This window comes from Hippocampus zosterae, chromosome 1 (assembly GCF_025434085.1).
Source record: "Hippocampus zosterae strain Florida chromosome 1, ASM2543408v3, whole genome shotgun sequence".
Lineage (NCBI taxonomy): Eukaryota > Metazoa > Chordata > Actinopteri > Syngnathiformes > Syngnathidae > Hippocampus > Hippocampus zosterae.
Window position 1 is genome coordinate 21,253,645 of NC_067451.1, and position 11,782 is coordinate 21,265,426.

The 11,782-nt window shown below is 38.6% G+C and overlaps 1 long non-coding RNA gene across 2 annotated transcripts; it reads right to left on the reverse strand.

The window, feature by feature from the left end:
* Window positions 1-3,942: 3,942 nt before the first annotated feature.
* On the reverse strand, window positions 3,943-7,365 carry LOC127611145 (uncharacterized). 2 transcript variants are annotated; one of them, XR_007965243.1, is made up of 3 exons: window positions 7,077-7,365; window positions 5,323-5,442; window positions 3,943-4,741 (listed from the first exon to the last, which is right to left on the reverse strand). It is a non-coding gene; the product is annotated as an uncharacterized LOC127611145 (long non-coding RNA). The 2 variants fall into 2 exon arrangements; XR_007965242.1 differs by having other exon boundaries at window positions 3,943-4,744.
* Window positions 7,366-11,782: the final 4,417 nt, after the last annotated feature.

Genomic DNA, 11,782 nt, shown 5'->3' on the forward strand with positions numbered 1-11,782 from the left:
TTCCATAGAAACAAGCAGACTAACATGGCGGTCCTTAAAGGGACTGCAATTATTTCTACCCCGTTAACAAATGCTCGTGAACTCTCTGACAAGCATATGAAACATTGCATTCACACGTTTGCAGTTGGTGATGAATTATGTACATAGAAGTCACTACATTATTCTCAATTGCCACATTTCTAGATCCAAAGAGACAAAGAACACTGACTAACTACATTAATTTATGTGAAGTAAAAAGATATATATATATGATAGACAGTAATCCCTTGTTTATCGCGGTTAATGGGGACCAAAACCAACCGCGACAAACGAAAATCCGCAAATTAGCGTCAAATTAACATAAACAGGTAAAAAAAAAGTTTTTTTCAGTCCGCAAACGGTCCGCAAGACGCTGCAAAACAACAGTGAGTCACATAGAGCAACATATACAGTACTGTACTCAATGTATATGTAAAAAAAAATAGATAGATAGATAGATAGATAGATAGATAGATAGATAGATAGATAGATAGATAGATAGATAGATAGATAGATAGATAGATAGATAGATAAATAAACCGCAAAGTAGCTCGAGATCACTGTACACGTACAGTATATACAGATATGCATATGAAAGTACATTAAACTGTCTTCAATATTAACTTTCAATGTTGTATAATTAAAACTATGAAGTCCCATACTTCATTCCCTCTCACCTTTAATGACACCAGTGAGATACAACAGGATGAATGTTAAGATACAGAAAGGTTAACATTACAGGAGATTAAAGGAAATTATGTTTTACACTTTACTGCATAGCAACACAATTATGTGATGTTATTCAACACATCTTCAGTAGACACACATACACGGAGAAGTACACTTTTGCTGAAAATGGACATATTGTTTTAAAAATGCGGTTAATCAAAAACATCAACTTGCACCTTGCTGCACTGGTGAGAGGTCGACACATGATATTAGCCCAATATAAAGTTCGTGCTGCATAAACTCTTTCGGCTACCACGACTCTGTGTGTGGATTTGAAGGTTACGTCGTCGCATGCGATGCATGTTGTATCAATCAACCTCCTGCTTAAATGCTTTATTTTTATTCGTTGTCCGGGCTTCATCTGTGGTGTATTATCATAACATCCTTTTCGGGCCAAAATATAAATAAATAAATCTGGGTGTTCTAATTTTTATTGTTGTTGTTTGATTAGATGGAGAGACGGCAGGAATACTTCAGTCACCACACACTCAAAATCACAAATAAAACATGACTGCAGCGAGACAAAAATGCATGTTGTGTTTCTCTGTTGTTTTCCAGTCTTCACTTAGACCAGTGGTTCTGAACCTGGGTTTGATCGAACCCCAGGGGGTTGGTGAAGCGGTCTTATTAGTTATGATACGCCCATTTGTCCATCACTGGCTGCAGATAATCACATGATATTTGCTTGTCTAATCAGTGCTGTGGGAAATTTAGTTTGCTTGGTAGTCAATGTGTGACTGTCGTGATAGTATGTCGTACAATTAAAAAAGAAAAAAGTATCCTTATTTCTTGAAATGTTTTTACTTGTTTCTGTTTTTAATAAATTTGTTTTTAAAAAATATTTTGAATTTTTTTAATACGAATGAAGGGTTTGGTGAATGTGCATATTAACTGGTTGGGTTCGGTAAGTCTTAGAAGGTTAAGAACCACTAGCCTAGACCATATTTAAACACGCAGACAAAAATAAATGAAGGGCACTTCAGAAAAGTCTGATTTTCTTTCCGAGCTATTCATTTAATTTCCCCTAAAGAGATTCTAATCACCAAAACAAATGAGCAAGTCCATGGCAATTCTGTCAATTAACTAATCAGAGGTTGTAGTCTTAGTTCCACTTTAATATTAACTCTGGATTTTGATTATTGAATGAGTTTGTGTGGAAGAATGCAAGAGCCAAATTCAACTCTAACAAACACACTGAAGAAGAAGAGTGATTCAGCAAACCAAATGTGACCAACTGCATATTTTCTTCCATTTTCACTTCCTCTATGTTTAAAGGCTATTACTTTTGCGCATGTGCTCGATCATCTTTAATTTAACATGACACTAGATAATAAATGAATCATCTTGTAATCACTCACTGTTTTTTGTCGTGTATTTTGGGTCTTAGTACTGGTGGAGGTGATGATGATGTCAGAAACCCTGTGCCAGCCTTTTTGGAATGTGTTACAGGCATGAAATTCAACGTTTCAAATCTCTTGTCTTTGTATTGTATTTAATTGAATAAAGGTTGAAAGCGATTTGCAAATAAACACATTCGGTTCTTATCTGTATTTTATGCAAGGTCCCAACTTCATTGGAATGGGGCTTTGTAGCATACAGATGGAGAAACTGCACAGCATTAAAAGTCTAGATCAGGGGTGTCAAACTCATCTTTATCACGGGCCACATTGTAGTTACGGTTTGTCTTGTAAGGCCGTTACGAATTTTGGGAAACCAAATAAATGTTACATCACCTCCACATATTACATACACAGCGCACAACAAATTGATGAATAACTAGTTTTAAAATCAGAAGTCAAGAATAATAACTGTCATTGTGGATTGCTTATGATAATTTGACATTTTGGTTCAGCCTTTTGCAAGCGTCGTGGAACTTGACATGCTTGATTTGCTTTTGCTGGCCACATAAAATGATTTGATTTGATTTGACTTTTTATTAGGGTTAGGGAAGGGTCTCCTTCATAAAATGATGTGGTGGGCCAGATGTGGCCCCCAGGCCTTGACTTTGACACTTGTGGTCTAGATTATAGTGTAATACAATCCAGTATAATCATGTACAATACAATATAATTATGTTTAAAAAAAGACTTAAAGGATCTTACCATGTGGTCTCAGGGACACATCAGTTTGTCTATCTATAGATCCAAGTTAAAATTCAATGCAAAGGCATACAGCAACAGCACAGAGAAACGGAAATGGATAACTCTCACTACTGTGACGGCCCCATTAATGCTGAAAGCCTTTGGAGCAACATTTGCTGTCGTCCAATCTTTTTCATCCAAACTTCAGGCTTGCCTTTAAAGATACCACAAAATTTAGGACAGGCAATTTATTATTTACTGTCCTTGGATCACAGGGCCTTGGAGACAAGGTCTTCGATGGCATAGCTGGTCTAGATTGCTTTGCGCTTTCCTCTAGCAGAATCATGAAGATGTTTGGCGTAATCGTTTATCGGGCATTTAACTCCCCCATACAGCAAGTGGCAACCATTTTTTTGCAGTTGTGCCACTTCAGAAAAATATCTGAATTTCTTGCCACTCAAAGATGCTGAAACAACCTAGGAAATGCGACTATGACAACCAGGCGGGTTTGTTGGAACTCTCTCATATGGAAATCTTCTCCCGAGACCATAGACTGAGATTTTGAGTTACCTACTGCTCAGGTGTTGACAAGAATGAGAAGGAAAAAAAAAAACACTTATAAAATGCGAGCTTCACTGCACTTCCCTGTTTTGGAGATGAAATTACAGTTTTTCTCTCACCAACTAATAATAGTGTTTGTACTGAATATAAATCATACCTTGAAGTGTTTTACTGACCTTATTAACTCACGCTGGCACCAATCTCCCATATTTGAACATATTCTTGTGCTTCCAAGAATAAGGTAGAATAGGAGTGTCATATCTGTCTGTTTGTTTTGCTTTCAGTCCCAGTTGGAGTGAAAGGCGTTTCCCTTGGTTCTCATTACCAATCCAGCTTGCCATGTGTTTAAGGACTGCCAAGCTGCCTAGTCTCTTGTCTGATTATTGACCTTGCTCGCTGTCGTGCTTCAAGTGTTGTTTTCTAGACCTCTTGATACTCTCCGTCGTCATTCTCATTATTCATAGATTGTTGTTTGTAAGTATTTTTTATTTTTTATGATTTGACCTTTGGCTTCGCGTTATTGGCTTCTTGACATTTCGTTTGTTTATTTTGCAAGGGCTTTTGTTTATGCATTGTTTCCCCTGCCTCCATGTGACAGCGATTTCTGTTTGTACTTTGTCGGTGCACTTTTCTGAAATTAAATCTTTTTGTGATCACAGTTTGTCTGAGCCTGCAGTTGTGCGATCCTAAAACATTATTTGGTTCGGTCCAGAACCTGACATAGAGGCAAGCCTTTAATTATCAAGCCCCTCTGCTGTGAAACCATTTTCCAGATTTCTCCGGGTGGTACTCACATTATTGAAGAAGACATAAACGCATCCTCATTTCAAGTCGTTAGTTATCAGACTATTTCTTGTTTTTTCGTTTTATTTCTGTGAAGATGAATGGCTATGACTCCCTTTTTGTTTTTACTTCTGCCTCAGGGACAGGTTTAGTTAAGCTGCCATTTGAGGTTGATTTTGGCAGGATTCAATCAAAAAACATTTCGACACATCGACATGAGAATTCAGTATGGTTATGTGCAAATAAACTGGAGAGTACTGAGAGAAAAAATAAAGTTATATACATTATGAGCCCGACAGAATGAAACATAATACTGTAGCATATAAATATGTTCACTACAGCGTTCCCTTTTGATTTACAAAATGCTGAAAAAAGACAGTTACCAAAATTGTTAAATAACTGAATAAAGCAAAATCTAATTTGAGTATTTTTTTTTAATCTGTCCAATCCTACGCACGGAGCTGCAAGATTGCCAATTACCTCATCAACCTGGTAGGGGTCTCAATCGACAACTTGCGGTCGTGCGATCAATACTTCTGTCTCCCAGCAGCTGCCACTCACGTCGTCGTCTACTGATTGTGCATGCGTACACACAAGCATTGCACAATTGCGCACACACAAACACAAAACACATCCAACCACTTTGTCTCTATACATTGCCTCTGATGAAAAGACACATTCATGACAAACAGGCACAGACAAAATATGAGCAAACGTTTTTCACAAAAGAAAAAAAAAATCAAATGATCAATACTCCAGTAAAGTTGAAGATGCATTTTGATGTGTGCACGCTAGATGTGGTCACATTATTGATTAAATAAAACAAAGTCAACACTTGCGTATTGCTGCCGTAAGGGATGTTTTTGTCTTCCATTGACTGAAATGTGTTGTGGTAAAGCTTTGTCAGTGAATGCAGCATCTCTTTTGGTTTTGTAAAATAATGAAAAATGTATATTTTTTAGCCTTGCGGTTCTCGATTTTAGTGTCCTACGGTGTTAGTCAATGTTTTATAAAGATAAGGGGGCATGTTTTACAAATGTGCACCCTGATTTTACTTTAGGATTTTTAGTCCTTATTGCAAGAATATTAAAGCACCAATCTCCTTGATATGAAGTACATTTGACACTAAAATCTCATGAGAACAGGATACCTTAGTTTAATGTGGGGTCAGGCACAGAGTGTCGACCAAGACCTAAGGAGGTTTGAATGAGAGCGGTGGGCCGGAGGGGGATCACAGGGATGCCAGTCTTCTCATGGAAGTGTTTAAAGTCTAAAGCAGAATAAGTAAAGCAGGTCAGAGAGTCCTCTCGAGGGGTCTGTGTGTGATAACCATGAATGCCCGTCACCTAAGTCAGGTACTAACGAGCCTCACAGGACCAAGCTAAAATGACAAGCTGGCTGCTACTTAAAATGGAGGCAAAGATGGACCTAGATTTGTTTTATCAGGTTGAACTTGGCCAACCTTGACCTTTAAATCCCCAGATTGTATTAATATCTCTCCGGAGTCTCGGCCATCCGACTCACATTCATTCAACCTCCACGTGAGCCATCAATCTCCTGTCTTCTCATTTCCATCACTTTCTCTTTTGTTGGTGTACCACGTCCAAACCTTTTCCCACCGGTTGTCTTACAGCCTTCATCCTGTCTCACTCGCCATTCACTGCTTTTTCCTTCTTTGCTGACATTTATCTCCCAGGTTTGTCATCCCGAGTTCTGCAGACAACTAGTTTAATGTGTTGAGGATGTGAAAGAGAGCGGCGCCTTTGTCAACAAATGTCATTAAGTGACATTAGCAGCGATGTGACAGGAGTAAAATTGTGGATTTAAACCGGAGTGTGAAAAATGACAGCATGTGTGTGTACGATCTCATGCTTGCCTCCATCCACTTAGAATTTACATAACCCATTTAGATTTTCATTATTTCACTACTGTAATTGGATATTCCCATCGAAACTGTATTCAACATCAGAATTTATTTATTTATTTATTTATTTGCTCTTGAAGTTAAAGTACGGTTTGATTAACTGACTTTGTGCTATATACGTTTTTTTTTTCAACATCCTAGCATTTAAATTTTTGGTATCATAGCTTACATTACAGATGGACATTTATCTTCCATCCTTTTTCAAGAAATGTATCTGGAGCCAGATATTATTTTGTGCAACATCTTGACAAGATAAAATGGACATAGAATGAAACATAGAAAAAAAAAACCTTCACACACACATCCGCATCAAAGAAAATCCATGCAAGCCATACTTATCTTACTCTAAAATAATACCTGAGTATTTTTAATTAACACTTACTATGACATACTGTTAAATGTTCATTGTGAATAATCCAAATATATGCAGCTCTCCCTAATTATGTACAGGTGTGAAACGTTCAATGCTCTCTAATTAATAAAAAAAAAGCGCTGCTTCTCAAAATTCAGCGAATTATTTTGTGATTGTCTCAAACAATTCAAAACAAATGTGCTTCATTTTTCTGTTGAACAGACCAAACTGTTTACTGTATAATAGACCCAATGTATAGTATGTGGTGAAAAAAAATCCCGCAATAAAATAAAAAAAAAAAACATCAGCCCCGGCGGACAGCAACTCAACTCAAACTGTTCTTTTACTTCATGGAAAAACAAAAAAAGTGAATGTAACAAGTACATCCAATTATATTCCTGTGTCACCTAACAATTTAGGTGTAGGTAGGTGTGAATTCTGAAGTAAATTGGGATCATAACTTTCACAATTTATAGGATCATAACTTTTTTTTACCATTTGCTTTGAAACAAACAAATCTCCAGTACTTACGTAACACTCACACACACACACACACACACACACACACACACACACACACACACACACACACACACACACACACACACACACACACACACACACTCACAATTAAAGAAACAGTAGCCTTGAGATCCAGAAATAGCCACCAGAACTAACTTGTGATTCCAGTTGTTTCTTTTTGTCCTCTGTCGTTTATATTGCTGTGAGGCCAGGGAGCACTGCTGGAGCGAGTCGCATTGTTTTGTCAAAGAAAAAAGGGAAGACAGATTCTGGAGGAGAGGTGAAGTACTGTATTTGCTAAAAGAGTAGCCTACTTCATTGTGTTCTCTCCTGAGGGTTGGGGTGAGTCACAGTGCACCCGGATGGTGCCTTTGCTCGATGCTGGCATGTGGCCTGCTCTAATTTGAATTCGCATTGCGCATGTTTGACAACTGATGTGGGAGGTGAAAGGCCATTTTTGTATTGACTACAAAAGAAAGCCAGGCCCAGAGGAGGCACAAAAGAAAGGTGGTTCAACCTGTAAGATTGCAACTGAAAGCACACTTTTCTGCACCTGCAGATTGATATGGATTTTCATGTTTGTGAGTGCAATATTGATTATTTTTTGGGGGAGGCGGAGGGGGGCCTCATACACAACCACAATGGAAGTAAAGGAGTTGATTGAAGTGTTTCAATAACATGTAGCATTTATGAATTATCGTTACAGTATTTTCAGGGATTCCAGATGATATACCATCATTACTCAACTCATGGGGCGCCATGGTGATCGATTGGTTAGCGTGTCAGCTTCACAGGGCAGAGGTGCAGGGTTCGATTCTAGCTCCGGCCTTTGTGGGTGGAATTTGCATGTTCTCTTGCGTGAGTTTCCTCCGGGTACTCCGGTTTCCTCCAACATCCCAAAAACATGCCCCTTAGGTTAATTGGTTAAACTAAATTGTCCATCGGTGTGAGTGTGAGCGCGGATGGTCGTTTGTCTATGTTTTGCCCTGCGATTGGTTGGAAACCAGTTCAGTGTGGTCTGGAAACCAGGTCAGTGTGGTGTTCAGTCTGCTGCCTGAACACAGCATAGGCTCTGGCACGCCTGCGACCCTTGTGAGGAGAAAGCGGTTCAGAAAATGGATGGATGGAATTACTCAACTCTTAAAAATTAATTTAGGGTTCCGGGAGGTGTCGCTACACTTGTAAAAAAAAAAAGTCATAATTCCAAAAGCAATTGGAGAGCAACAAAAACCTGGAATTGTAATTAAAAAAAAAGTACTGAGTCCATCGTGAGTTATGAAATGTTCCTGTGAGTAACATGGACTTGCAAAGTTCCAAAAGGACTAATATTTACATGGATGCGCCGACATGTGGAACCACTTCTCGAGACAACGAGGCTTCCTACTTGAACTATGATGTCCTTTCCCTCGAGTGAATCTTGAGAAATTCCATCCTGCATGTGGACCTCGTTTGCCTTTTGTTTCTTTTGGAAATAAACATTTTTTTTCGGGATTGCTCCTGCTCCCCAGTCTTGCCTTCTTGGGTCAAATTTTTGCCGCCACCACCACAACTACAACCTTTAACCGAAAACAAAATATTTTTTATTCGCTTAAGAACAGGTGATGCAGTTTGTTTTGGTGAACTGTGTATGCTTGTGAATCCCCTTGAGACTATTTTGTAATGAATAAATAAACTTGAATTCACTTGAATTCTGAGTCACTGAAGTCTGAAGGAGCTCATGGGCATCCCTGGAGATGCTTAGCCAGACTTTCCAAAAACGACCTTAATTTGATGCTCATTTGTGGGTCTTTCTTGTCACTAAGCAAGAAGGAGGCCATCCTTGGCTGAGAACCGAGCTGTGGAAGAATATTTCCTTTCTGACAAAGTCGTTCCTCTGAAACAAATAACAGAGTCACAACACAAACTGAAATGCAGAGTATTTGAGAAAAGTTTGGCACATTATTGGCAAAATCTACAACTGAGACACCTACATATACAAACATGGTATAGCCTTAAGGTGTGAGTTTATCAAATTATTGTTCCCCGCTGAAATGAATCTATTCAAGCAGTCCCTAAAGACATGCAGTAATGACATCATTACATACAAATAAAAATAATTCCCGGTAGACATTTTTGTGAATGCCATGAATTGAATGGCTCTTTTTAGTGAGCCCATCTTGCCCACCTGGGGCAATATAAGACGAATCAACAATGATGTTGATGACGATGACAATATTATGAATACCACTTAGTTCGAGGCAGTCCTTTATGGATGAACAAGCAATCATTATCTAGGGGGAGTTTGTCCTACCTAGAAATCTGCACTGGGATTCACGTTAACAAATCAGTGCCCTGTCTCAACTCCTCTCTCACCTCATCAGTACCTCTCGATTAGTTGTGGCATAGTGATTACTGCTTTGCTTGTAAGAGTTACAGCACCACAACACAGATGTTAGTTTGCAATCCTATCATACTGACAGCCGAGGCAACTATATATGGTGGTATATATTGATAGTGTAATTCTATTAGTTTTGTTTTGGTCATTGTAAATTTCAACTGGGAGGTGCATTAAAAAACTTGAGGCCTAATTTTTTGAGAAATGGTTTATCTGCCATCCTGCTACTTATTGCGAAGTGTGTTGAAGTGAGTTGAGTTGACTCTTGCCAAATAGTGCTTGTGTTTCAGTCTGTGCTCGCAGGTCATCAAAAAAAAAAAAGGCGGACAACAGCTTGTATATAAAAAAAAGTCCAGTCTCAAGGCATCACTGTAGTCATAATATAATCAAATAGAATGTAAAGGATTAAAAAGTCTGTAAAATAGTTGGTCCATCATGATTAATTCAATGTGGCTCCTTCTGGTGTGTACGGAGGCAGTATAATACTGTCATGCAGACAAATGAAACAAAAGTTTCACAACTTGTGGAAGTAATTCAATAAGATGCATAAATATTATTATTTTTGCAGAGAATTAATAATATTCCTCTTACTATACTGTCTGTCTACGTGGGTTTCTCCACCATTTGCCACTATGGTGGCATTAAAAAGCTTGAAGCCTCTATTTTGAAGCATTGTTCTCGATCTGCTGAAATGCTACTTGTTGTGAAGTTTACTACAACTGTTCCACACTTGCATCTCGAATTGTTGTTGAAGAAAGCTAGACCCTGAACTGGTTGCTAGCCATTCACAGGGACCACGTAAACAAATAGCCATTCGCACTCACAATCACACCAAGGGACAACTTAGAGCGTCCGATTAACCTTGCATGCATGTTTTTGGAATGCGGGAGGAAACCAGAGTACCCAGAGTAAACCCACGCAGGCATGGGGTGAACATGCAAATGCCACACAGGAAGGCCAGGGCCGGATGCGATCCCACGACCTCAGCACTGTGAGGAGGACGTGCTAAGCAGTTGACCACTATGCCGCCCACATCTGAATGTTTATTTCAAATTCTTTACAATGCAAAGTTGAAATGCTTATTGACCTCACTGTACAAGAATTTTGAAAAGAACAAAGATAATCTCAGTGCATCTGTTTCTGATAGATTGCAGTAAAGAAAAACACAAAATATTTCCCATATTAATGTTGTTCTCTCCTCAGCCTCTCTCTGAGCTGTTGAGTGAAGCAGAAACAATGAGCCAAATTTCCCCATGGGGATTATAAACAATTCATGTTGGTACCTCTGTCAGCGAGGTTATGTTTTCCTCGCATCTGTTTGTTTGTTTGTCTTCCAGCAGAATTATGCAAATGAATTTTTAAAAAAGTTGACGGAAGGGTGCAGAGCAGGCCAAAGAGAGCCTTGTAACTTCTTGGGAATATAAAGTTGTTATTTCTCAAAAAGCCCTTAGCATTGCTTAGTTTTAGCTTCACTTGTTCTTTAATGTGGACTCTGTTCTGATAGGATGTGCTGTATAGTCTCTAATGACTCAAAGGAGTTTATCACTACTGCATGCCAACCAATGTGTTTTGAACGTACATTTGTCTAGAGGATTTAAAGCTTGTGTGTGCACACTTTGTAATTAACATTATGAGGGATAAAAACAGATATCTCCCACATGTTAATCCACAAAAAAAGGAAGTGTCTCAATCACAAATCATTGAAGCCTAATCTCCAGTCAAGTGTATAACATTGAACCCTCTGAGACCTACAGAGGCGCACACACATTCCCCAAACACTTTCTGACAACTCAGTACTATTGAGCAAGATACAGTACATGCAGTTCCATTCAAAGCCGCCCATCTTGTCCTGTGTCAGCCGCAGGACAGATAAAATAGTGAGGGGACTTGGGGATGGGGGGGAAAACCTTTGAAACAGGAATGACAAAGAAGTCCAACCCACAAACAGGAAGTAGGTGGAGTGGGGGGGGAGAAGAGCAGATTGCGTGTGGCGCAGACTACAAAGTGAGAGAAATATAAAACTGTGTTGGCTACATTACTATTATACAACATTGAAAACTTTTAATGCTGAACATTTGACGATATAAACTATACTACAGTCCTGAATATAATTTTTGTCAAATGCTCCAACTCGTGATGTTTTTTTTTAGAATCCCTACCTCTGCTTACAGATAGCCATCTGACATACATAATCATTAATGCCAATCGATAGAAATTGGTAAAGCAGATATTGAAAAAACAAAAAAAAAAACCAAAAACAGCAGACACACTGAAAAAATGATGCACTGAATTGATTTAATTTAATTTCAAGTTCTTGCATAAAATCTAATCATCTGGATCGAGACACTAATTTTGAGTAGACTATACATCTACCTCCGTCAGTGGTAAATTAGTCGATCTATCTTTCCATCCATCCATCCATCCATCCATCCATCCAT